We start from the raw sequence: 26,935 nt of genomic DNA, 5'->3' as shown, positions 1-26,935 counted from the left end.
AAAAAATATATATATATATATATACACACACACACACACACACACACACACACAAAATATATATATACACACACACACACACACATATACACACTTTTACCATAAGATCCAGCAATGATTATCCTTGGTATTTACTCAAATAATTGAAAACTGACATCTACACAGAAACCTCTACACAAATGTCTATAGAAGCTTTGCTCATAATTGCTAAAGTTTGAAAGCAGCTAGAGTATCTGTCAATATGTGAATGGATAAATAAGTTATCATACATTCATACAATTGCAGAGTTGTTTATTCAGCAATAAAAAGCAATGAGCTACAAAGACATAAAGAAACCTTAAATGCATACTGTTAAGTGAAAGAAAGCAAGCTGAAAAGGCTTCAAAATGTATGATTCCATGCTTCTACATTCTCAAAAAGGTAAAACTATAGAGACAGTAAAAAAAATCAGTTGTTGTCAAGAGCTCAGAGTGAGGGAGAGGGCTCTGAATAGATGAAACATGGAATTTTTAGAGCAGTAAAACTACTACGTATGACACCATAATGGTGGATGCATGCCATTATATACTTGACAAGACTCCCAGAACTGTACAATATAAAGAGTAAACCTTAAATGCAATTGATAGATTATAGCTAATAATAAAGTATTAGTCATGATTCATGAATTGTAACAAATTTTACTACACTAATAACTCTGTTAACAATGGGGAAAATGTGCATGCAGGCAGGGTTTGGGGTTAGGCTCAGGGTTAGAGTTGAGGTTAGGGAAGTCTGTGTACTTTCTGGTCAATTTTTCTGAAAATCTGAGACTGCTTTAAAAATAAAGTATTAATTTAAAACATTTATAAGCTTGTGCAGAGTCAGGACTCTAAGGAAAAGTTTAGATGCTCCTTTATTTACAGTTGGCTTTGATTTTCGTGCAGAAATATTTGACAGCAGCTACAGAAGAGAAATGATGAACTGAGTTTCTAGGTCTCCTTAAATGCAGAACAAGACAAAAAAAAATCAAATAAATGAAAGACTAAGGAAGTTAATAACTCAGATCCTTAGACGTTGAATTAAAACGAGACTTATTGTCTAATAGCTAAGGACACAACCCTTTCATCCTGTAGTAAACTTGAATGCCACTTTGAATGCAACTATTTCTCATGCATTCACTTACTGATTCATTCTAGAAATATTTATTGAGCACCTACTAAGGGAAAAAGAATATAGTAGACACTGTGTGTTAAATACTAGGTATATTACAGTTAGGTAGGTGGGCATAGTCTCTGCCCTCAAAAGGATTATGGTATAGAACTCAGAGAAGTAACTACAAAATTGCTATAAACCTGGTAAAATGTTATGGAAGAGAAATAACAAAATTCTAAGAAGGTGTTAGGGGATAAATAATGGAAGAGAATCAGTTCAGAATTGGGGGAAGAGAGGAAATACATGATGGAAAGGAATAGTAGTTGGAGTTAGCAGAAAGGAAAGCAGAAACATGGAGAAAACATTCTAAACATAGTCAAGAGCTGTTACCAGAGGCAAGAGAGAGGTTTATTCCAAGATTTTTTTTTTTTTAAGTGTAGTTGAACCATAGATATGGGAGTGAAAGAGAGAAAGCAATGGCAAATGTTGCTAATGAAATGGGCAAGTTCAGATTTGCAGAAATAACTCTCCCATTGCAGCATGGTAACTGGATTGTATAAGGGGAAGATCAGTGAAGAGGTCATTGAAGTAATTTCTTCCGAAAATAACAACAGCATGAAATATGGTAGAAGTGGTGGTGATGGAAAGTAGTATACTAATTTCACAAACGTTTAGGGGGTATATGATCTATAACTCAATAAATGATTGGATTGGGCAGTTAGAAAAATGAACATATTGAGAAGCGCTCCAAGTTTCTTCCAGGGGCAGCTGAGTAGATGGCAGTGTCCTTCATTGATACGGAATTCATGAATTATGCAGGTGGAAGATAAAAAAAATTGAATGTCCCAGAACTTTATAGCTAAGACTGAGAATTCTAAAAAATACAGATTTTGGAGTTACTGAATGTCAAATAAAGTCATAGAAATGGATGAAATTTTAAGATCCCCTTATGAGATAAGGTAAGTAGTCTAAGAATTGAAAAAAAAAAAAAAAAAAAAAAAGGAAAAACTCCCAGTGATTTCAGAATTTTGAAACAGAAAGAGGAAGAAATTCATTAAAGGAAACTGAAAAGGGCTAACCTAAGCAAAAAGAAAAAAATTCTCAATAATGAGGAAACTAGGAAGCCAAAGGAAGAAGATGGTGTCCTTAATTCCTGCACTTTGGGGGGGCCAAGTTGGGAGAATCTCTTGAGACAGCAGTTTGACACCAGCATGTGCGAAATAGCAAGACCTTGTCTCAAAACAAAAACAACAACAACAACAAAACAAACAAAAAAAAGCTGGGCATAGTGTCACTTGTCTGTAGTCCTAGCAACTTGAGAGGCTAAGGCAGGAGGATTGCTTCAGTCCAGGAGTTTGAGGCTACAGCGAGCTGTGATCACACTGCTGAACTCTATCCTGGGAGGCAAAGTAAGAACCAATCTCTAAAAAAGAGAAAACAGACAAACACTGAAAAGGTAGTGATACTTGTGTTGAGTGTACTAAACCAGTTAAGGAATTTCTAGCACACAAGCAACACTACAATCCAACCCTGTCCTGACTAGTTTCTGTTTTGTTCTGTTTTGTTTTTAATAATCTAATCTTTGGTGCAAAACCCTTTGTTCAGTTCTAGGAAAGATATAAAATATATGTAAGGTGAGAATTAATTAAATTCTAAGCTTCTATTTTGACCACCTTCATGAAAACAATAGATATTTTGACTAAAAATCTTTTCAGTCAGGAAGCGAAAAGGGTAAAATACAAACAAATCCAAAACAGCAACTGCTTCAGGAAATCCTGATTTAACGATAAAGATAATTCCTACTATGTCTGCATAAACTGATACATAACTTCTCAAAGCATTTGTTATTGCAAAGACTTAAAAAGTGAGCCTGATTGAGAAACATTCTTTTCAAATTTGTAGTTAGGTGCTATATCTTCAATATCCTCTTTTACAATTAGAAATTTTAAATTATCAAAATTTAGATGTATTACATCTCAGAGATACTTTCAAACCACCCCCCCCCGAATCATTTAAAGAAATAACTACAATGGACATTAAGATTTCTTGAAAAACCTCCTCTATAATTTTCTATCACAAAGCTCTTTAAGAACATTGAAGTTTAATTTTCATTATAGAATTGTTTTTCATAAGATTACATTATTAACCGTGTAACTAAAGCAGATTAAATTGTACCAGATTTCCTTCTGCTTCAGTCAGTGGCAGAAGGTTGGATTTATGATGCACGATTTTACCTTCTTTTTACAAGCTTTGTCACAGGAATTAGGTTTTAGAAGTTTATGGCTTCATAGGTAGCCTGAAAAATAACACTCAACTGTATTGCTATAACCTATTCCATGTTCCACTGATTCTTTCCTTTACAAAGTAGCTCAGTGGACAGCAACAGTAAAGGAGAGGGAGACAAAGGCACCGAAGATGCCGTTTGTAACTGATAAGTTGCCAAAATCAGGCAGTCCAGGCCTGTGTTTCCCAACAATTCTTGGCTTTTTCCAATTTTTTTTTTTTTTTTTTTTTTTTTTTTTTTTTTTTTTTTTGAGACAGAGTCTTGCTGTGTTGCCCAGGCTGGAGTGCAGTGGCCAGATCTCAGCTCACTGCAAGCTCCGCCTCCCTGGTTCCCGCCAATCTCCTGTCTCAGCCTCCCGAGTAGCTGGGACTACAGGTGCCCGCCACCTCGCCCGGCTAGTTTTTTGTATTTTTTATTAGAGACGGGGTTTCACCGTGTGAGCCAGGATGGTCTCCATCTCCTGACTTCGTGATCCGCCCGTCTCGGCCTCCCAAAGTGCTGGGATTACAGGCTTGAGCCACCTAAACATAGTCATTAGAAGAAATACAAAACAAAATTCTAAAGTATTCATGAAAACATTCATGCCATGAGGATTCTCAGTTATTTATTTTATTTTACCGAAAAATCTGCCCCTTAGATAAAATGATTTCAATAACCTGAGCTGATTTAAATAGCCTGAGTTGCATCAAGAAACAGGGCTAATTCCCTCACAGTCCCCACACATGTGACATAATTAGCTATTATTTAAATCAACAGGTACATCTTGCCATCAAAAAATATTATGTACTTACTATAAGCCAGGCAATAAGGATATAAAGAGATAAAAGATGTAGTTCTGCTATCATAATATATTTGAAATTATACAGAGATGCTGTCTGAAGACTGAAGTACAAACAAAATCGCTCTCCTCAGCAACAGAATTCTGACAAAGATGTAAAGTTCCAGATTTTCAAGAGCTGTAAGAACATACACTTTGTATGATGGCTTTATCATGTGCTGTAGCTGTGTGGGTCATTCATCTGTGGATGAATGCTAGGAACCCAGGCCACACGAAAGTTGAACGGTTCTTTAGTTCTTGGATTCACTCCATTTATTCCTGTCAAACTGTACCACTACCACACAGCTACTTTCTGTTTACCCATGTTCTAATGAAAATGATACAGATCCTATATTTGCATTCCAGGTAAATATATGGGCAAAGGCCAACATACACAATGCTATACTCTTTGTTAAAGAAAACACTGGCAACCTAGCCATTATGACACAGAGACTAATACACATGATGAAAAGATTTGAGACTAAGAGGAAAAATGGTTTGAAAGTGAATTACTATGAGATCTCTATGTTTTGAAAACTGGCTCAAGAAGTGATAGGCAAGGCAATAAATACCTTAGAAAATTTTAGGTCATCTTGTTTCCTATGAAAAAATTATCCAAGACATTTTGATTTTAATGATTCCTTTTAATGAACCCATAAATTGCAAGTAGAGCCAAAGTTGCTCTTGATTTTCTTTAGGCAAAATGGCATAGGTGAAATAAATCAGAGTGAATTTGGCTTAAAGTATTCAAAAATGAACATAAATATTTAATATTTAGTTTGTTATTCTCTAATCAGAAAGAAGAAAAAGAATCAGAGAACTGTATGAATAAAATATATAAAGACTTTAAATAAAATGTGATATACCCTTTTTCATTCCACGTCAAAATACAAAATTTATCTCAATGCTCCATGAGTTCCTTTATATTGTAAACTAAACATATAAAATCTTCGTATTTCAGGTATTACTTTGGTTATGTCTTTACATTAGTTCTAATTAGGTGAGACAAGAACTTTTATCTGAGGAATGTGAGTTGTTTTTTTTTTTTTAACAATCAGACCCGGAGGGACATTAAAATGAGACAGCAATCATCTCCTATTTCCCCCCTTCAGCTACGTATTTATCTCTTGAAACTGCCTACTATTGTCACAAGTAGTTATTCGTTAACCTAATAATGCCACACTGGACACTATAAACCATACCCTATAGATCAATAATGCATATCCAATTACTAATCAATGTTATTTCTATAAATTAATGTGAATTTCTGACAAACGAAAACTTTGTAGCAGCCCACTGCCTCTGCCTCTTTTTTGGCCTTTAAGACCCTGCTTGTATCATAAGCCAAACAGAGCTCATATCCAAAGTGACTTGGTCTGAGTTTTTTGGGTAGCTGCCTTCACTTCGGGTCAAGTAAACTCTTTAAATTATGTTTTGTGCCTCAGCCTCTTCCTTTTAGGTCAACATAGATCTTTGTTTAAAATTAATAAGCAGAGAAAAGGAGTACTTTTAAAAGCTCAACAACTCAAAGTCACTGGATGATTTTTTATAAAACAGATCTCTTCTTTTCTCTTCTATTTTTTGAAGTTTCTAGCTCAAAATTTGTAGAAAGGAATGCCTTTACGATTCAACCTGATGCAAACTTATGCCTAAAAGATCTATTTTTTTCTACTTTGTTGTTTTCTATTGTATGTATCTTCCATACTAATCTGTGTTTCCCAGTCTTCTATTTTTCCCCTTAAGTTAAAATCAAGTTTATTGGTTTATAGTTAGTAAGTACTTTAAAGATCCATTTTCACTCTCTCTCTTAACATAGAAACTGATATACATTAATGCGATGTTTTCTTCTAGTTATTAAGTAGCTCTCCTCTAACTCCATGTCCCTAGATCTTATTTGGAAATTGCTTAAAGACATTACTCAAACATAATATTATTCTTCTTGAGATTATGAGAAAAATAATTATACTTCTTGTATTTTACTAAGTACAAAATACAATTGGGATAAACAGATTTTTCAAATAAAAGATGTAATGAAAACACCACTCTTCCCTCTACCTGCCTGGATTATTGTTTTCCTCTCTGGCCCTTGGTTCAACACCCTTCAGGTCTCAACTGAAATATCATTTCCCTCATTTCCCTCTCACTCTTAGACACCATTCGTTGACCCAGCAAAATATCCTAATAACACAACGTTTCCTTTGTGGCACTTATCATACTTGATAGTCATTGCTTGTTTAATCATTATTTGTCTTTTGTAATATGCTGAGCAAGGAAAAACGACTGTCTACCTATTCAATGTTGTATCCTTGGGGCCTAGTATCATGTCTTGTTCAACAAATATTTTCTTTAAAAAACGAATTAGAAAATGAATAAATAGGAAAGCTACTGTCCATCTCATAAAACAACTGAAATCTCTGTTACACCCATGAAAAACAATATCTGGTTACTTAACCAACTAACCTGTTTAATAAAGACTTAAAAGAATTGGGAACCACTTGGTTTTTTAGCATTATGCATATGTGACTTTCACAGAATGATCTGTCACTAACACGTTTAATCATTGTAGTGAGCTATCACTAGCATAGGGAGGCTCTCAAGTAATTTGGTTTGTATTTTTAAGTTGTTCTCACATTCAGTGCTTCCCCATATCAAAAAAAGGAAGTTTTGTTGTAATTGCCTTTTGGAAGGGTTCTTGAGAATTCTTTCAAAATACTTTATAAACTCTTTTGACAATAAATTTTTGAATGTCATAAAAGATGGCCATTTGCATAGCATTTTGCTCACAATTCCAGAGCACTAATGGCCATCTTCAATCTATGTCATACAATGAGCAAAGACTGACTATTTGGAAAGGTGATGGCACTCTTTAGCCCAGAATATTTTAACCTTAATTATAGAACCAAATACCCTTTACTCAACTGGAAAAATCCCAGGTAAGGACTGAAAAGTAAGTCATTTCATTTCCTCACTTAATTGGCCATCAAAGTTAAATTGCCGAACAGGTTCTTCCTGCCCATTACACAGACAAAACCAGTTGACCAAGACCATGGCATTACAGTAAAGACAGAGTTTATTTAATGTGAGGCCAACCACATGGAAGAAAGAGTGATTACTCAAGTTCGTCTCCTCAAAGGCTGGGAGGTTAGGGATTTTCAGGGATAGTTTGGTGGGCAGGGAACTAGGGAATGGGTGCAGCTGATTGGTTAGGGATGCAATCACAGGGGTATAAGAAATGATCCTCATGTACTCAGTTTACCTCTGGATAGGGGCTATAGGACTGGCTGAATCAGGAGTCACATGTCTGGGTAGAATCAGTCAGTTGCCAGAATGCAAAAGTATGAAATACATCTCAAAAAACCAACCTTAGGTTCTACAATAGTGATGTTACCTATAGGAGCAATTGGGGAACACAAATCTCTTCACCTCTGGCCACATGACTTTTGAGCAAGAAGAGATTATAGAAACCATTCCTATGTTTTAGCAGAATTCAGGCACCTGCTTGTCTTGTAGCCATTCATTGGTTTTACAAAGGCAGCTTAAGTCCCTGTCCAAGGAGGGGATTAGTTTTAGGGAGGGACCATTATTATCCCTGCTTCAAAGTTAAGTTATAAACTAAATTCCCCTTTCGGTGTGCTTGGCCTATGCCCAGGGATGAGCCAGGACAATCAGCCTGTGAAGGAAGAAGCAAGATGGAATCTGTTATGTTAAATTTCTCTCACTGTCATAATTTGTGCAAAGGTGGTTTCACAGTTGTAACAGAAAGAATCCTTGTACTGTATTTGTAAGAACATTTTTATGCAAGTTGAAAATTGTGTCTGAAGGCTTAGAAAAAGGGTAATAATGGTAATCATGGTTTAACAGCAGAACCCAGTTAGATAGCATCAGGCAAATCATTACATTTGGTATCTGGCATATACCAAAATTCAAGTTACAAACCACTGTCAAGAGAACTAGATCTATATTCAGGGACATTTTTCTAAACCCTTACAAAAATACTTCATTTTTATATTTCCCAGAATTCCTTCCCTGATGAAAGAAAATATGCTCTCATGAGCGAATGCTTATATAACAGTAAATACTTCAAATTTAAGAACTACTAATAGATTCTTAATAATCCACCATTCATTTGAATATTCATGAGCTCAAATTAAGATATATGTCTGTATTATCTTTGTAGCCACATGTGGGCAATGGATTCTACGTTACCGATATGTTAAAGTGGTAGTTACCAGCCGGAGGTGGTGCCTCACGCCTGTAATTCCAGCACTTTGGGAGGCCATGGTGGGGGCATCACCTGAGGTCGGGAGTTCGAGACCAGCCTGACCAATATGGAGAAACCTTGTCTCTACTAAAAATACAAAATTAGCTGGGTGTGGTGGAGCATGACTGTAATCCCAGCTACTCAAGAGGCTGAGGCAGAAGAATCGCTTTAACCCAGGAGGCGGAGGTTGCGGTGAGCCAAGATTGCGCCATTGCACTCCGGCCTGGGCAACAAGAGCGAAACTCTGTCTCACAATAAATAAATAAATAAATAAATAAATAAATAAATAAATAAATAAATGAAGTGATAGTTACCAGGACAGTCCTGATAAAATAACTGAGAGCTCCTTCTTTTTTTTTTTTTTTTTCCGTTCTTTACTGTCTTTTCTATAGTCTCCTTATTTGCAGGCACAGTTGCTTAAAGAAACCAGTCAGCCCAGGATGGTGCCAGAGCTTCTTGACCCCTGAACACATACCAAAGCAAGATAAGACCCCATGAAACCAGCACAAACTGGATCAGACAACCCCTCATTGCCTTCGGATCATTAATATATTATTACAATGCTAAGATTCCCTCCTCTGAAAGAAAATCTCTGCCATTTTTTGTATATGTGATTAGGAAGATGTATGTTTATGAATTGCACCTGCAAGCCTGAAGGCTCACCCTGCAAGTGCTGACATTCCTCTCCTGCCCCCACACCTAGTCTTTAAATACCCCTGCCTTCTCTTGTTCAGAGAGAAGACGCATTTGGAATAAGAGCTCACCCTCTTCTTTCCCTGGCCAGTGAATAAAAACCTTATTGCTTTTCCAGTTGAATGCTCTTTCTGTGCAACCAATACAAATGGGGACAGAGCTCAGTTTACTGGTGACAGTACCTTTTCCTCTCCTTAAACTTACTATTTTTAATTTCAAATGTTATCCCACAAGTTTGGCATGTTGTGATTGTGTAAATTAGCAAAGCAAGGAAACAAGTCATCCAACAGAGAGGAATTTATAGAGTGTCTACAAGGCGATGCTAAGAATCAATTAGCATCCTGAATCTCTGAGGACAGAGTGTAAAAGGGCTATGGGAGAAATTTCTCTTAATACTTATAAATTAAAAAACCATGTCTATTTTGCATTTTGCTATGTAAGTCTATTGATGTTTCAGACTAGTCAAGCCACATGAAAGATTTAGTGATTTATAAATTTGTTACCAGTTACCATGTGTAAATAATTTTGCAATCCTTAACATCAATAGGTAATGACCACATTCAGCGCATGTTTGATTTTGCTTGGGGTGAATCAGAGAAGGAGGTGATTTAGGTACAGCATTCAGAGTGAGGCTAACTTTCTTGTGTCCAGAACATTTAGCTTTATACCCGAGCTTTAACTCCCCACTAAACAAAAGAAAAACTTTGTGTATAATCAACAATACTCACTATTCTAGTAGACAATTTAACCGACATCTCTGGTTACGCTTTCATAACAAGCATGCCCCACGGTATTCTAACACTTGAATAATGCTTTTCCTGAATGACATTTTCTCATTTCATTTGATATGCTAACATCTCTATAAATTGACACACCAGGACCTTGTGCAACTAAATATCCTTTATTCTCTCTCTCTCTCTCATATAAATTTTTTTTTTTTTTTTTTTTTTTTTTTTTTTTGAGATGGAGTCTCACTCTGTTGCCCAGGCTAGAGTGCAGTGGCACGATCTCGGCTCACTGCATGCACTGCCTCCCAGGTTCAAGCGATTCTCCTGCCTCAGTCTTCTGAGTAGCTGGGACCACAGGCATATGCCAAGATGCCTGGCTAATTTTTTGTACTTTTAGTAGATACGGGGTTTCACTGTGTTAGCCAGGATGGTCTCGAACTCCTGACCTCGTGATCCACCCGCCTCAGCCTCCCAAAGTGCTGGTATTACAGGCATGAGCCACCGTGCCCTGCCATTCATTCTATATTTTAGCAAGATGCCCCACACTTATTCTATGGCTTTTTACATATCCCAAAATATTATTTTTTAGTTGCATTGGCACTTTACCCTCTATTTAAGAAACACAGAATGAATCTAGTCTAGCTATTTTACAGGTGAGTAGAGTGAGCCAGTGATTCATAAACTCACTTATTCAGAGAGTTCACCAACTAACTAGAAACTGAGTACATGACTTGTGGATTGTTTTTCCTAGAAACAAGTTAGAAGAGTCACAGATCTCGCATTTTAATATAGATGTTAGAAAATAGAGTGCCCACAAAGAACAAGAAATTGTAAGAGCTGATTTATTATGAGTCATTTAAAATATGTGAGAACCTGCATTGACTATATCTCTGCTACATTGGGATATTGAAAATATGTCAGATATTGTCATTTGTTTCCAAATATTGTAGAGTAATTTATAGCCAAGGAATAACTATTTTTGGCTACTTCTTGATTTTATTGTTTAGTAGTGCTTTTCTCAGAATTGAAATACAATCTATTCTTAATCATCTGATTTATGATTGATTATAATATCATCAATCTTAAGAAGACTAGTTAGTATTTTGGAAGTGCTTTTTTTTTTCTATTCTATACAGCATCTATTAAAAATAGAACATTTCCCAGATAGATCATTCATACATTTTGGACTTCCTGCAATTCCTAGGTGAAATACTTTATGAAAATCCTTATTCTTTATCAGATTGTACTTAATTTTGAGTTTTTGATTTGGTGTCACTGTATTTATTTGGTATGTGTTACACATGTCTCATGGAATATATTCATTCTAAAAATATTATTCATTGTTTCTCTGAAATTTACATTGAACTGGACATCCCACATTTTATCTCACAAACTCATGTTAAATTGCTTTGGTCCTTAGTCTATTCATGATTAAACCTGCTCTTCAAGAATAATTTTTAAATAAGTAAAATTATGACACACACAATATAAAAACACATAGATTTCCATGGTATACTAATTTTGTTTTTTTTTCTACTAATTTTGTATAGCAATAAAAAGATTGGTGGAAAAGTCTTGATTAAATGGCAATGTCTAGCTTTGATTTCCTCTCATGTCTCCTTTTAGTTGTGAAAATATGTTAACTTAATACCCCATTCCCTAATTATGGATTGAATTTCTTTAGTAATTATAAGGCTATTCAGATAATTCAGTTCATATAGTTGAATCTTGGTAGTGTGCGGTTTTCAAGGACTTAATCAATTTCATGTAGGTAGTTGCATTTATGTGTATAGTTTTTCATAATATTTCTTTTAATCCTTTTAGTGACCACAGAATCTGTAATGAAATCCTGGTTTTATTCCTGATATTGGCAATTTGTATTTTTTCTCTTTTTACCTTTGTTAGTTTTGCTAGAGGTTTATCAATTTTGCTGTTCTTTTTAAAGATTCATCTTTTAGTTTTGTTGATTTTCTCAATTGTCTTCCTTTTTCCAGTTTTATTCATTTTTGTCCTTATTTCCTTCTCTTAGCTTTCTCTGGGTCTGCTTTTCTTAAAGTGAAAGCTAAAATTTCAGATTGGATATATATTTTTCTTTTATGAGCATTTTAATATAATACACATCCTTCTAGTCACTACTTTCGCTGTATCCCACAAAATTTGCTATGCCATATTTTCATTTCTTTCTGCAGTTCAAAGTATTTTAAATGTCCCTTGAGAATTTATATTTGATCAATGTTTGACATAGAAGCATGTTATTAAATTTTTAAGCATCTGGAGTTATTCCATTATTTTTTTTCTAGTTTACTTCCATTATGGTCAGAGAACATACTGTCTATGATTTTAATTATTTTGAATTTGTCATGACTGTGTTATGACCTATGACATGGTCTACCTTGGTGCATACTTCAGGTGCACTTAAAGAGAATAGTTTGCTGTTGGTGGATGTAGTGCACCTATAAATGTCAGTTACATCCAGTTGAGTGATGGTGGCTTTAGTTCTATGACCTTGTTAATTTTCTGTCTGTTAGTTCTATCTCTGACAAAGGAGCACTGAACTCTCTAAAATTTGTATCATATTGCTTTCATTTCTGTGTGTGTGTGTGTGTGTCTGTGTGTGTGTATACATGTGTACATACTCATTTTGGATTGCTGTGCCTTCCTGATGAACAGTCCCTTTATCACTGTGTAAATATGCCTCTTCATACTTGGCAATTTTCTTTTTTCTGAAGTATAATCTGTCTGATATTAATAAAGCCACTACAGCTTTTAAATTAGTGTTTGCATAGCATATTTTCCCCATTCTTCTTGTAACCTACTTATTACATTACATATGAAGTGAGTTCCTTACAAACAATATATAGTTGGGTCTTACTTTTAATATAATCTGACAGCATCTCTTTTTTAATTAGCATTTTTAGACAGTTTGCATTCACAGTAATTATTGACATGTTTGGATTTAGGTACACCATATTATTTTTTGTTTTATACTTGCTCCCCTTTTTTTTAAAAAAAAAAAAAGTTTATTTCCTCTTCTAATCTCCTTTTGTATTATTGGAACGTTTTGTGTTATTCCATATTGATATATCTATTGTGTTTTTGGTGAGATCTCTTTGAGCACTTATAGCTGAGTTTAAGGAAGAAAGTCAGGACTCAGGCTTCAGGCCAGCCCTTTGCCACACTTGCTACAGTAGCCATGCCCTATTGATAGAGGCCAAAGAGAGCCAAATGCCTAGGCAGACAGAGAAGGGTCCTTGGAGAATCTCCAACTTGTCCCACAAGTGCTTACGCTAGAAGATTTGTGCAGATAAGGGAACCTGCAAGGGGACCTGCCCAGGCATGACTGCAGAGAACTGGAGGCCCACAACCACTGGGGGAATGGGGTGGAACTACCAGGAATTTGCACCTTATGCAATGGAGGAGCCTGGCCTCTTCAGCTCCTGTATGGTGGTCCTAGTATTCAATTGGTGAGGTGAAAACCTACTCACAGGACCCCCTGTCTTTGCTGAGAGTTTTCCTTTCACTTAATAAATTCTACCCTCCTCATCCTTCAATGTGCCTGCATGCCTAATTCTCCCTGGTCATGAGACAAGAACCCAAATTTAACTGAGCTAAAGGAACAAAAATTCCTGCATCAATATTGGCGTCTATGATCTCAGCCATTTCCCTGCCCCAGATTTTAACTTCATTATCTTATGACTTGTTCACACTCTGAGGATCTGGTTTCATATGGGGCCACCAGGACAACTGCACAAACTATAAAGTTAGAGTTAGAATCCACCATGGAGATGAAAAATCCAGCATTTTTGTGATTCAGATAAAGCCTCAAAGGTCAATTAAAACAGATTTCATCTGAAAAAAAGTGACTTACCTGCCAGTTGTGGTCCCTTAGAAAGAAGTTACTCTGTGACATCCATTGGTCAAGAAGAAAATTAGCCCAAAAGACACTAATGAAGGCCAATGTAAGTGAAATGAGGTGCACTACTCAGCAGAAGAAAAACAAGACTACCAAAGAATTGAATAATAATCTTAGAATGGAAGTATCTAAACAGCACATAGATGTTGGAAAAAGTTGGCCATTTAATACCCACAGCATGTCTAAATCTAGTTACTTTAATTAAAAATACATGATGAGGGTGACAAGAGTGAGACTGTGTCTCAAAAAAAAAAAAAAAGATGAAATATGTGATAGGTATACAATATAATTCTAAGCACCAAAGACTGGCCCTGATTTTCTTAAATTTTCTGAGATATCATATTTATTATTATTTTTTCCTTGGAAACCCTCCTAACAATAAGGAGAATTTATCTGAGTGAGCAACAAATTCAGAAATAAATTCCAAAATATCTCAAAAATTAATGGATTCCATGGTGTGATTCTATATTATGAGTAGATAATAAAAGAATAATGGCAGCATTTGGAGAACTCAGGTCAAAATGATTTATTGTGAAGGAGTGTGTAAGCTTCAGCAAACAATAAAAGGGTTTTAAAACAATTTTCTGGTGGGAAATCTTTGAGTCAATTTGGATACAAAGAAAGGAATACTAAAGGAATTCAAAGCTTTTTTCTTTTGGAGGATAATTTTAAAAAGAGTTCCGGGGTGAAATGTGATTCAAAAGGGACCAAAAATGTGTATAATCTCTCCAACATTGCCACGCCCAGGTAGGAAAGAGAGCGCGTGTAAGGGCGTGACTACCATTTTCAGAAGTACTTATTGTTCTATGAAAACAGATTCACAAAAATACTTTGAAAGAAAGAGGAAAAAGAACATATCAGATGATGATTAAGACGACGCTGTAGAGTGCAAAAACTGAAGACATACTACAAATACAGTTAAGCCTTCATCAAAACTCTTGCCATTTTAAAGACATAACCTATAACCATTTATTTGTTTTTTTGTGTTTCAGAAAGAGCTTTTTCTGGAGAAAGATACCAGGTGCCACATTAGAGATACCTATGAAAACCAATAATCCAAAATAAGGTTCTTCAAATACTAGCTTCTAGAAGATGTGTTTATCAAATCCTTTCAGAGAAAGTAGTTCTAAGCCAAGGGGCCTTCACTTATTTTTCCATTGTAAATGATGTGCCTGCAATTTTTTCTCTGTTCTCAATGAAATACATGGGTCTGTGTCTAAAAAAGGAAAAAAAAAAAAAAAAAAAAACCCTTCTTTTGTTATAGCATAATGTCTACCTTGAATCTAAAGTCTGAGGCAGCTATGTTATCTTTTTTTATTTTTTGAGACAGGATCTTGCTCTGTTGCCTGGCTATGGTGCAGTGACGCCATCACAGCTCACATTGCAACCTCTGCTTCCTGGGCTCAAGCAGTCCTCCCACGTAGCTGGCACTACAGGCAAATGCCACCATGCCTGGCTACTTTTTTTTTGCTTTTTAGTAGAGACCAGGTCTCACGATGTTGTTCAGGCTGGTCTGGAACTCTTGAGCTCAAGAATCCTCCCACCTCGGCCTGCCAAAGGGCTGGGATTACAGGTGTGAACCACAGTGCCCAGCCTAGATTATCTCTTTATTCTAAAAACTGATGCACCAAACCTCTGACTTTTCCCACATATTTCCTACATTAATTTTCCAGAGGAAAATTCCAACCCCCGTTGTATTCATTTGGACTGCCTCCTCAACTATGGGGAATTTACAGGTCTCTATCCCTTTTTCTACCTTCTATTCCAACTGAGCACTATGTTTAAGTCACCTACCTTAGGCTTTCATCTGGAGTAAGGGGCTTGCCTGATAATCTTTGAGTGTATTACATATAGACACACGCTTCAAAGATTTGACTCTGAATTTTGCTGTTTAATTAGAGAAAAGGGTACTCACTACAAAGGAAGACTGCTTCAAGCTTCAAAATTCAGTAGATTTAGCCAGCTATTGTAACTTACATCCCATAGCTCATATAAATAGTGAACGATTCAGAAATTATAACAAATACACTTTGAAATATGTCCTTTTGTGTTATATATGTAAATTATCTCTTGCTTCAAAAAATGGTTGCAAATTATACGTTTATCTCAGAAACTGAACTTGTTTTTTGAACATCAAATATAGTTTTTATAGTTCCTAACATATAAAGATCATTTACATTAAAAATCCAAAATTTGACTTGTCTTGTGTACTTCAAATTCGTGGTTGCAATTTGATTTTCTAGATAACAAATACTCTTAGATTATCACATTTACCATAGATAAATTACATACTGCTCTTTTCTTCAAAATACATTACAATACATTAAAATGTTGTTGTCTTCTAAACCATAATCATTTGCTGCTGAAAGTTAGTGTACAAAGCTTTAAATGGTGAAACGGCAGGCATAAAGACCAAATGGTCCTTTAGTCACCTCATTGTAAATGTTTACAAGAAAGATTATTGCAGGCCTGACACGTGAAGTTTTTGTTCCTTCTACTCCAATCTCTAATAAAATTATCGTTAAATGCTTTGCTAAACTGCCCCATTTACTACACATGTTCTTATATTACTGCCATTTCTTTTTTTGATGGAGCTATACATCCTGGATATGTGCTGAAAGAGAGCGTATCCACGTTACTACAGCTGTATGAGCAAGTTGTCAAATAATTTGTATACTAACCATTGTAACATCTAAGGGAATGTGTTTCTTTGAGCTAAATTGAGTCAGGCTATAGATAACAAAATGAGGATTTCGAAAATAAGCTTGAGCTCCTTAAGGATATAGACAATATTTTACACTTTCATGCTACAATAAATAAACAAAAGCAAGAGCATCCAAAGAACACGGTGGTGATTAAAGTTTAACTTGCTTCTCTATAAAATGTAATAACAAATTCTGCTTGAGGATACATGCATATGTTACAATCTATGATTCTCTTCTGTCATCTTTACTCAGATATAATTTACAGTGATATCATCAGAGCATTTGTTGGTACAGCACATAAATGCATATAATGGCTAAACACTAGCAAAACTCTGTATACTTACTATGAAAATAAGTGTTTTACTTAACCTAAAATAAAATTTATTTTCATATTATGTTTAGAAATGTTTTCTTTTAAACTTTTTTAAAAGTATATAAACTGATCAAATAAAACAAATCTGGTTATATACTTGCTTAAATATGAAGGTGTCAATGTGAATTCCATTCTTTATATTGACTCAGTGCAGTTTTTAAAGAACCTTTATCTACATAAAGGGTCATTTCATGTCAATTATTTCAGACTTTTCTGTCAAAATCTAAGTATATTTTTATTACATTTTTTGGGGGGTTAGATATAACCCTGGTGTTGTAGATTCTCCAGAGGAAAAGAAAAGCACAGATGATTTTTTCTGAACGTAGCCTAAATATGCCTAAACACTGGGGACAATAATTGTTTATAAGAATCAGTTTCAAGGTAGGGATTGGAAAATAAATCTTTCAGGATTTATGAAGGAAGAAAGTTTGCACAAGGAATTAAGTGCTTACAAACTGTCGTAAGGGATAGAGAAGCAAAGTTCAGGGAAAGTCATCCCTTGCTCTCAGGTTTTACTCAAGCTTTCCAGATAAGGGAGCACCAATTGTCACAGGTTGATGCAGCCCCAAGAGGAGTAATTTCCACTAAACTACTGAGACCTCTGCAAAACTATGGATCCGCCAAACTCTACCACCTATACCATAGGTTTCAGGAAGAGAAGGATAGTTTTTGTTTTTCTTTTGCCTTCCAAATCTCTTGCAAGAGCTTCCCATTGGAGTAATTTGATTTCAAGACTTTCAGCCTCTCCAGGACAGGAGAAATATGAAAAGGGAATGTAGCTGAAACAAATATTGGAAACACCAAAGTTTCCATGTCTCAAGTCCTTGACACAAAACTTGACAAATAGTAAGGATTGAAATTAGTAGTATAATGACGACTTCATGGTTTTACGTCACTGATGAGTTAAAAAAAAAAAAAAAAAAAAAAGTTTTTTTTTTGTAGGTTTTTTTTTAGCTACTATCAAAGTGGAATTAACGGTCTCTTGAAACTTTATATAAATATAATTATCTCTTTGGAAGCATCAGTTTGAAAATCATTTTAATTCTAGCTCTATCACTTAGTTTGAGAAATACTTTTATTTGAGGGCCTTTTCCCTCCTGCATGGTTATTCTTTCCTGCCAGCAATTGGCACATGCTTTCTATATGGAATATTCAATAAATGCTTGTAGAATTAATTTTCCTTTTACAGCAATAGAGGAACCAACCCTAAAATAATTGAAACCTCAGAATAATTTATTTTAGTCTGGGTCTAAATACAGAGTTTTGTGGGATATTTATTGGGATAATCTGAACATTCCAAATATATTTACAACAATATTTCAGTTGAGAAAGAAGACTTTCTTCTGTCTTTAGTCTTAGAATTACTTCAGTTCTTTTTTCTTTGTAGAAAACGTCTTCTTTATTACAGACAGAAGCAAATCAATTCGCACCCATTTTCTACATCATTTTGAAAATAAATCCTTTACTTCTCACCTTTAAGTTTTATTAATTCGATAGTGCTCATGATTTAAAAAACTATGCTAAAGAAATAGTGAAGAAATTAATAATAACAAATTTGATTTAAAAATAGAAAGTACCAGCTGGAGTGACATGGCGAAACTCCATCTTTACAAAAAGTACAAAAAATTTAGCCCGGTGTGGTGGTACACACCTGCAGTCCCAGCTACTTGGGGGACTGGGGTGGGAGGATCACTTGAACCCAATAGGTCAAGGCTTCAGTGAACTGAGATCATACCACTGCACTCTAGCCTTGTGACAAAGTGAGATCCTATATTAAAAAAAAAAAAAAAAAAAAAGTAGTTTGTTTCATATATTACTTGTACCACATTAATTTGCTTTTATTTTGTTTTATTTATATTATCTATTTTTGGTAATTCAAAATTTTAGTACAGATGAGTGAATTTGGGGCAGATATATAGATTTTGTTTATACTAAGAATAAACTGTCTTTAGCACTGGAGTGATTCATTTGTAACTTGCTGTTGAGATTGGTTACCATAATTACTACTGCAAATAAAAGGAAATTTAGCCTAAAAAACAGAACATACTAACTTCATAAACAGTTACTTAAACTGAGATGAGAGTCTGAATTGGTAATGTAGCTAAAGCAATCCTGACAGGATTATGTTTAGATTGAATTTACGGATCATGGGAAATCTCTGGAAAATGAATGACTGCATTTTAATTACCATGTCTAAAGAACACCATTTGGGGGTAATTACAAGGTTTACTTCTCAAAGTAGAACTTAAATTTTACTTATCACTGAAAATCAGCCAAGATAGGGAAGCATTTCTAGCAAACCTACAAATTATTTGGTAAATTATTGCATAGTTATTTACCATAAATTAATATGAAAAATCAATAAATGCACCAGAAAACAAATAAATTATTTATCTTTTACTATTTTAATCCATCCATTTTAAACAGGGTGAAAATTCTTTATATTTTTATTACCTAAAAATCAGTAGAAATATTAATTGTTCAGAGTTAAGGTTTGCTATTATCAATTTGTGGGCAGCCCACAGTGTTTCTCAAACTGTTATCAAATAACTACCTTTACCTAAATTATCTGGAATGTTTGTTTATTCTGCTGATTTCTGAGCCCCTCCCCAGACTTACTGAATTGATATTTTGAGGATATGACATGAAATGCTGCAATTCTGGCAGACTCTTCTATGTTTTCTTACCACATTGAGGTTTGAAAATTGCTGTTTTATGAGATAAAAGATATTAAGTTCAATTACTGTTTATTACCTTGAGGCATGTTTGTAAAACAGGAATTTATCATGGATGTAATAATAAAAGACAACTTTAAAGTTGAAGGAAAGAAAACCTCCACAAATTATAGATACATCACACACACACACACACACACACACAGACACACACACACACACACAGACACAGAGCGCTTTAGGTATAAAACACTGTAATAGTAAAGTGAGAAGAAATGGAAGTACTACTTTCTCATTTATTGATCCAAAAATGCTTCCGAGTGGCGGTGTTTCAGAAACTGGGGATCAGCATTAAAAAGGAGAAAAAACATGTATACACTTGTAAAGCTTATAGGAGAGGGTCAGACAATAAACATAATAAACTAAAAACTATGTTAGAAAAAAAGAGAACTGGGTAAGGAGGACTCAGATTGCTAGGGAGAATTTATAGTAGAATTTAAAATAGGTGGTCAAAACCTTTTATAATGAGAAAATAATCTTAGAACAACAATTTGAATGAGATGAGAAAATTAGCAATGGTGAACATTCAAAGTAGAGGAAACTATGCAAAGGTCCTAAGGATTATATATTCTTTTCAATCACATTTTCTTAAATATCACTTACTTTATCAAAAGAAAACAATTTGGGGTATTAATTTTGTTGATCAATGACCCATTTGATGCTTAATGTAGAGATATCTTCAGGTTGTATTTCTTTCTAGAGGCCTTCAAATACTAAGTAAATGCTAAATATGTTTCCCTGGGGCATAGATTAGTTAACTCATAGTGATAATGAAATATTTTAAACTACATCATCAGCAATATAATGGACACTAACTTCGGGAGTTCTTGTGGAAATAGCAGGATAATTGTCCAAATAATGTAAATTTTTTTTTTGAGACAGAGTCTCACTCTGTCACCCTGACTGGAGTGCATTGGTATGATCTCAGCTCACTGCAGCTTCTGCCTCCTGAGTTCAAGAGATTCTCATGCCTCAATCTCTTGCATAACTGGGACTACAGGCAAGTGACACCACACCCGGCTAATTTTTGTATTTTTAGGAGAGACGGGATTTCACCATGTTGGCCAGGCTGATCTCCAACTCCTGACCTCAGGTGATCTGCCTGCCTCGGCCTCCCAAAGTGCTGGAATTACAGGCATGAGCCACCACACCTGGCCCAAATAATGTAAATTCTTCATGTCTATTTCTTTTTCTTTTTATACTTTACTAACTTTTCTTGCCACAAAGTATAAATATATTTTAGTAAATTATATAATGAGACACCATATACTATTGGCTCAAGCAAAAGTAAATAGACCTTGTGCCTAAGGATGCTAATGTATTAATCAGCACCCATACAAAATATATATTCAAATTCAGTAACAGATTTTTTTTTGGGATATAAAATCAGATGTACCAAAAATATAAGAAGTCCAGCAGGATGAATTAAAAAACAGATGAAATATGGATCTTAAAAAACAGGACGTTGAGGTGAGGCCAGATGACGGCTTCAAGATGACTGACTAGAAGTGCCTGACATTTGCATCCTCCACAAAGAAGAACCAAAGCAGTGAGTAGATAAACATAGATGGAACAGAGCAGCTAAGAGAGAGCAGTGAAATTCAGCAGGGAAATGACTGGAAACATCCGAGGAATGGGGGAATAGGTAAACAAAGCAGCTGTCCTGATCAGGATCAGCTGACAGAAGAAACTCCCCATTTTGGTAAGCAAGAGATTCCCAGTGGGCCATATACCCACTGTGGACTCCTGCAATTATAGGCACGGGAATGCCCCTTGCCCCTCAAGGGCTCTGAGACCAGTACTGGGAGCTGCCAGAAGTCCACGTAATTGTTCCAGAGAAGGAGTTCCCACTGGGTCACACGCACCCCCTGAACCCAAGCAACTGCAGCAAAACACCATTTTGAGAGACCAGCTCCTGCTAGGCTACATTTTTCCTAAAGACTGAATAGTCCCTACATTACGACATTCCTGGATCCCTGCTGACATACCACAATGTTCACCCAGAGGGATGCAGCATTTTGGAAAAAAACAGGGAAGTGTCATACTACCTGACCTTAAAATATACTATGAAGCTATAATAATACAAATATCATGGTGTTAGTATAAAAACAGACTCATAGACCAATGGAACAGGATAGAGAACACAGAAATAAATCTATATATTTACAGCCAGGTGGATTTTGACAAAAGCATCCAGAGTATGTACTGAAGAAAGGACATCTTCTTTAATAAATGATACTTGGAAAACTGTATATCCATATGTGGAAGAATGAAATGAGACCCATATTTCTCACCTGTACAAAAATCAATTCAAAATGGATTAAATAATTAAAATGAATCATAAAAACATAAAACTATTAGAAGAAAATGTAAGGGAAACACTTCAGGGTATTGATCTAGGCGAAGATTTTATGGCTAAAGCTTTAAAAATATAGGCAATAAAATGGGCCTGTGTTAAACTACAATGCTTCTGCAGAGCAAAGGGAACAATTAATAAAGTGAAGAAACCACCTGGAGAATGAATGAAAATATTTGCAAACTATTTATCCAACAAGGGATTAATATTCAGAATATACGAAGAACTCAAAAAACTCAACAGCAAAAAAAAAAACCCATTAAAAAGTGGGCAAAGAATCTGAATACACATTTTCTGGAAGAAGACATATGGATAGCCAACAGGTATATGAAAAATAATGCTCCACATCGCTAATCATCAGAGAAATGCAAGTCAAAACCACAATAAAATATCATCTCACCCCAATTAGAATTGTTATCATCGAAAAGAAAAAAAAAAAAATCACGCTGGTAAGGACGTGGAGAAAAAGGAACTGTTACACATTATTGTTGATGGAAATGTAAATTAGTACAGCCATTATGAAAAACAACATGGAGATTTCTCAAAAGCGTTAAAATAGAACTACCATACACTCCAGGAATTTCACTACTGGTTATTTAGCCAAAGGAAAGGAAATTGATATATTAAATGTTTATTGTAGCACTATTCATAAGAGCCAAGATATGGTATCAACCTAAGTGTCATCACTGGGCGAATGGATAAAGAAAATGTGGTGTATATGCAAGTGGAGTATTATTCAGTCACAAATAAAATAAAATCTTGTTATTTGCAGCAACATGAATGGAACTGGAGCTCATTAAGTGAAATAAGCCAGACACAGAAAGATAAAAACTGCACGTTCTCATTCATCTGGTGGAACTTAAAGATTTGATCTCATGGAGTCAGAGAGTAGAATGACAGTTACCAGAGTCAGGGAAGAGTAAAAGGGGGGATGAAGAAACATGTGTTGGCCGGGCGCGGTGGCTCAAGCCTGCAATCCCAGCACTTTGGGAGGCCGAGACGGGCGGATCACGAGGTCAGGAGATCGAGACCATCCTGGCTAACACGGTGAAACCCCGTCTCTACTAAAAAATGCGAAAAACTAGCCGGGCGAGGTGCTGATCGCCTTGTACTGGTGTTGGTGCCGAGCGTATCTTCCGGAGCTGAAGGCAAGGAGAGATTGGCGGGAACCGGGAGCGGAGCTTGCAGTGAGCTGAGTTCCAGGGCCCACGTTGCACTGCCAGCCTGTGGCGATCCAGATGCATAGAGCATGTGCCGCCGCAAAGAAAAAAAAAAAGAAAAGAAACGTGTTAATGAATATAAATATACAGTTAAATTAAAGGAATAAGTTAATAATATAGTTATTATCAGTTAATAATTATAGTTAATAATTTATAGCATATTTTAAAATAGCTAGAAGACTTGAAATGTTCCCAATATGAATAATTGATAAATGCATGAGGTGATGGATATTCTAAACACCTTAATTTGATCATTACACATTGTATGCATATATCAAAATATCACATGAACCCCATACATTTGTACAATTTTTTATGTATGAATAAAAAACCCTGAATATAAAAAGCAGCATATTTTCACATCAGTTATTAAAATTATAAATTTGCTGATTTGCATTGAATCCTCTGTGCAATAAGAAAACCAAAGTGTGCCCTCCATAAAAGTTTTACTTAAGGATTAATAGTGCTAATAGTATTCTAGAGAATTTAAGGGAACAAACTAATTTTAATCTATGATATTTATCCTCAATCTTGGTTAATAGGGCCATCATCAACTCAGAAAAGAAGGGCAAATATTTCAACTTCCATTTTCTGATGAGAGCATGAAACCTAAAGATTAAATAATTTCTTTCTGATGAAAAGTTACTTTTCAAACTGAAGTATTCTGATTCTAAAAGCTGCACATTTTTTTTTTTAAATAAGTTAGACTGTGACTTAATGTAAGGAAATATTTTATTTTGCTAATCTTTGCAGTAGTTATTCTCTAAAAAAATCTCTCGATGGTCACCATCTCCTGCTATTTTTACCCATCTATAGTCTTCCCACATAAAATAGGGACAACTTATATAATCAATATGAAATGGTATTGGGATGTGCCATCAGAAGCTGACTGATAAAAGATATGAAGCTTCCATGTTGCCCTCTCTTTTAATCTTTTACACTGGAAGAAGCCAGCTGTCACGTCGTAAGAGATGGAGGCATTTTGTCATAGCCATGTAAATGAGCCCTACTGGAAGGAGATTCTCCAGTCCAAGTCCAACCATTAGATGACTGTAGCCATGGCTTACACCTTAACTGAAATCATGTGAGAGACTTTGAGGCAGAACAACCCACTTACACTATCCCCAAATTTCTATAGAGTTACCCACTGTGAGTTAATAAACTGTTATTGTTTATGTCATTTTGGGGACTAGATAACTACTACACCCGATATAAACAATGTACAAATTTAAATGAGTAGATGTTTTCCAAGAATCTCTGCTTGCCCTTAAAATGTGTGATGTACTTATTCTTCAATCAATCCTATCATATTTTGTTAAAATTATTCATCTTATGATTCTTAAAAATGCATTATTCTATGAGTGAATCCACATGATTATTACTGTTTTACAAAGAGAATCAAGTGAGTGCAACTTTAAGTCTTACTTCAATGCATTTGGTATTCTTGAGTCATTTCTTTAAAAAATTTAGAATATTTACCGCTCTTTATTTATATCTTTTATTTTCAAAATTGTGACATCACTGATTAAATTTTATGTGGAATCTGAAACTAAAAGAGAAAATGTTTCCCTCTGTAAATGAAAATACTCTATCTCAAGTTAATTTATTTGATGATCTTTTTAGAAGTGGCATCATCCCTTGTAGGCCTCTGGAGTTTAATAAAAAAAAAAAGGTCATATAACATTAGCAATAACTAATGATATCATTGAAGAATATATCAAGGAGATAACAAGTTACTGAAGTCAAACAGATATAGTTCCATCGAAATTCTATTTTGGAAACACCATTTAAACCCTGAATTTGGTTTTCCCATTCATAAAATTACTGACCCCTAATAAAGATTTAAGAGTCTGAGGAAAAAAAAGGGGGGGGAATCTATTACAATGAATGGTTTTCTGATGCTTCTTCTCAGCATGAGAGGAAGAATAAACTGATGATACCAGGAATTGAAGCACTTGCAGTTAGCTTTGGGCATTTCAGGTGAATTAGGCTGATTGAATCTTGGAAGGAATATAAATTGTGTCTGATATATTTCTTATAAATAACATAAATAAAACACATTTCCTAAAGATTTTTGAAAAGTTATTTCAAATTGAGTTATTCATAGGGTTGGCTGCAGTATTCCATAAAATGTTCTTACCGCTTCACTTCATCCTCTGCCCTATCTTTCCTTCCTTTCTTTTATCCATAGACATTAATCTTAAGAATATTTCAAATAGAACTCCTGAATGCTAATCTCCATTTTAGAGTCTGTTTCCTAGGGATTCCAACTGACTAGGGCAAGTTTATTAGAGTGTATTTCCTCTCTAAAGCAAACCTTCTGCCAAACAGATTCTATTATCAAATATTTTATGGGCTGCCACAGGAGTAACTGCATTATACTTGGAAGAGCACTTCACTGAAATACATTTTTGTTCCATTCTAATTTTCAGTATTTGTTTATGTATCAATCTGGCTCAATTAGGCTGGCTAATGCTGTTTTTAAATATTTGGTACTTTAAAGTTTGTTTCTGCTTGCAATTCTTGCAAATGCCAAATGACCCGACTTTTGCATAAATTCTTTTCTTGGTAATTCCTAACTCTGGATGTCAGTCATCCATTAAAAAAAGAGAATTGTTGAATAAAACTTTCGTGTGGTTGTATAGTAGGGGGACTTAGAAATGACAATGTTTACATCTCCTATTCCTTATATAAATATTAAGACATTGCAAATTCAATTTTGTTTACATTTCTTTTTATTTGGAGATTCCATTGTGTTTAAATCTGACCTTTTGGCTGATGAATAATATATGCCTTGCAGTGTGATTTATGATAAGTTATAAAACTCTCTTGTAATCAGATTTTTCCTATTTCTTAACAGCATTTCTCCCCTATTGCACATATCAAGCCACTATGGCAAGAAGAATTTGTTCTTATACATTTCGTGGTAAGGAGATATAAAATTGGATTTTAATGGTTCAACATAAGCAGAAGGCAAAGGCACAGTCTTCTAATATTCTAATATAAAGGCTAATTATGTGAAGGCTGGTGACCAGATGTCTTCTCTTCCTCTTAGGCTCAGAAAAAAAAAAAAAAAAAAAAAAAAAAAAAAACAACTTAAGTAGTTTAAAGCTTAACACGAGTGACTCAGAAAATTGCATACAGAAAGTCATCAAGCAGTCAGGCCAGTCTCAGAGATGACTACATTCAAAGCAATCAACTCCTTTTTGCTAACCCTATTTTTAAAAGGACTCTACATATGACATGAGACAAAATTTGTAAAAAAGAGTTGATGTTTTGAAAAATAACAATAGTAAAAGTGCTATTGGGAATTTCTAAATACAGTTCATGATATAGTGTTGAAATTGTATTGAATCAGATATCTATTGAATTACTATTTATTAAATGTTATGCTAATGAAGAAAGTAAGAAGAATAATGTAGCCTATTAGGATTTCTTTTATACTTTAATGTTCAATTTCAGGCTTCATTTAAAAATCAAATCAAAGAGCCCAATTTCCTTTCTGCATATAAAGTCAAAGAAACTATTGTCCGGAAGCCATATGCTAAAAGATTTCCATACTTGACTACATATTTATTCTAAATTTTGATGTGAAAATAAATCAAAATCTCAATTACTAAATTATATAACACCTGAAGTCTAGAATCAATGATCTAAGGCTGAACTTAAACAAATTGATTTAAAAATTCCATAGAAAAATTGACAAAAATATTTTAAAA

This window comes from Rhinopithecus bieti, unplaced genomic scaffold, assembly GCF_001698545.2.
Source record: "Rhinopithecus bieti isolate Rb0 unplaced genomic scaffold, ASM169854v2 scaffold_61957, whole genome shotgun sequence".
NCBI classification, from domain to species: domain Eukaryota; kingdom Metazoa; phylum Chordata; class Mammalia; order Primates; family Cercopithecidae; genus Rhinopithecus; species Rhinopithecus bieti.
The sequence above is the reverse complement of the archived record's forward strand: the minus strand, read 5'-3'. Positions refer to the sequence as shown.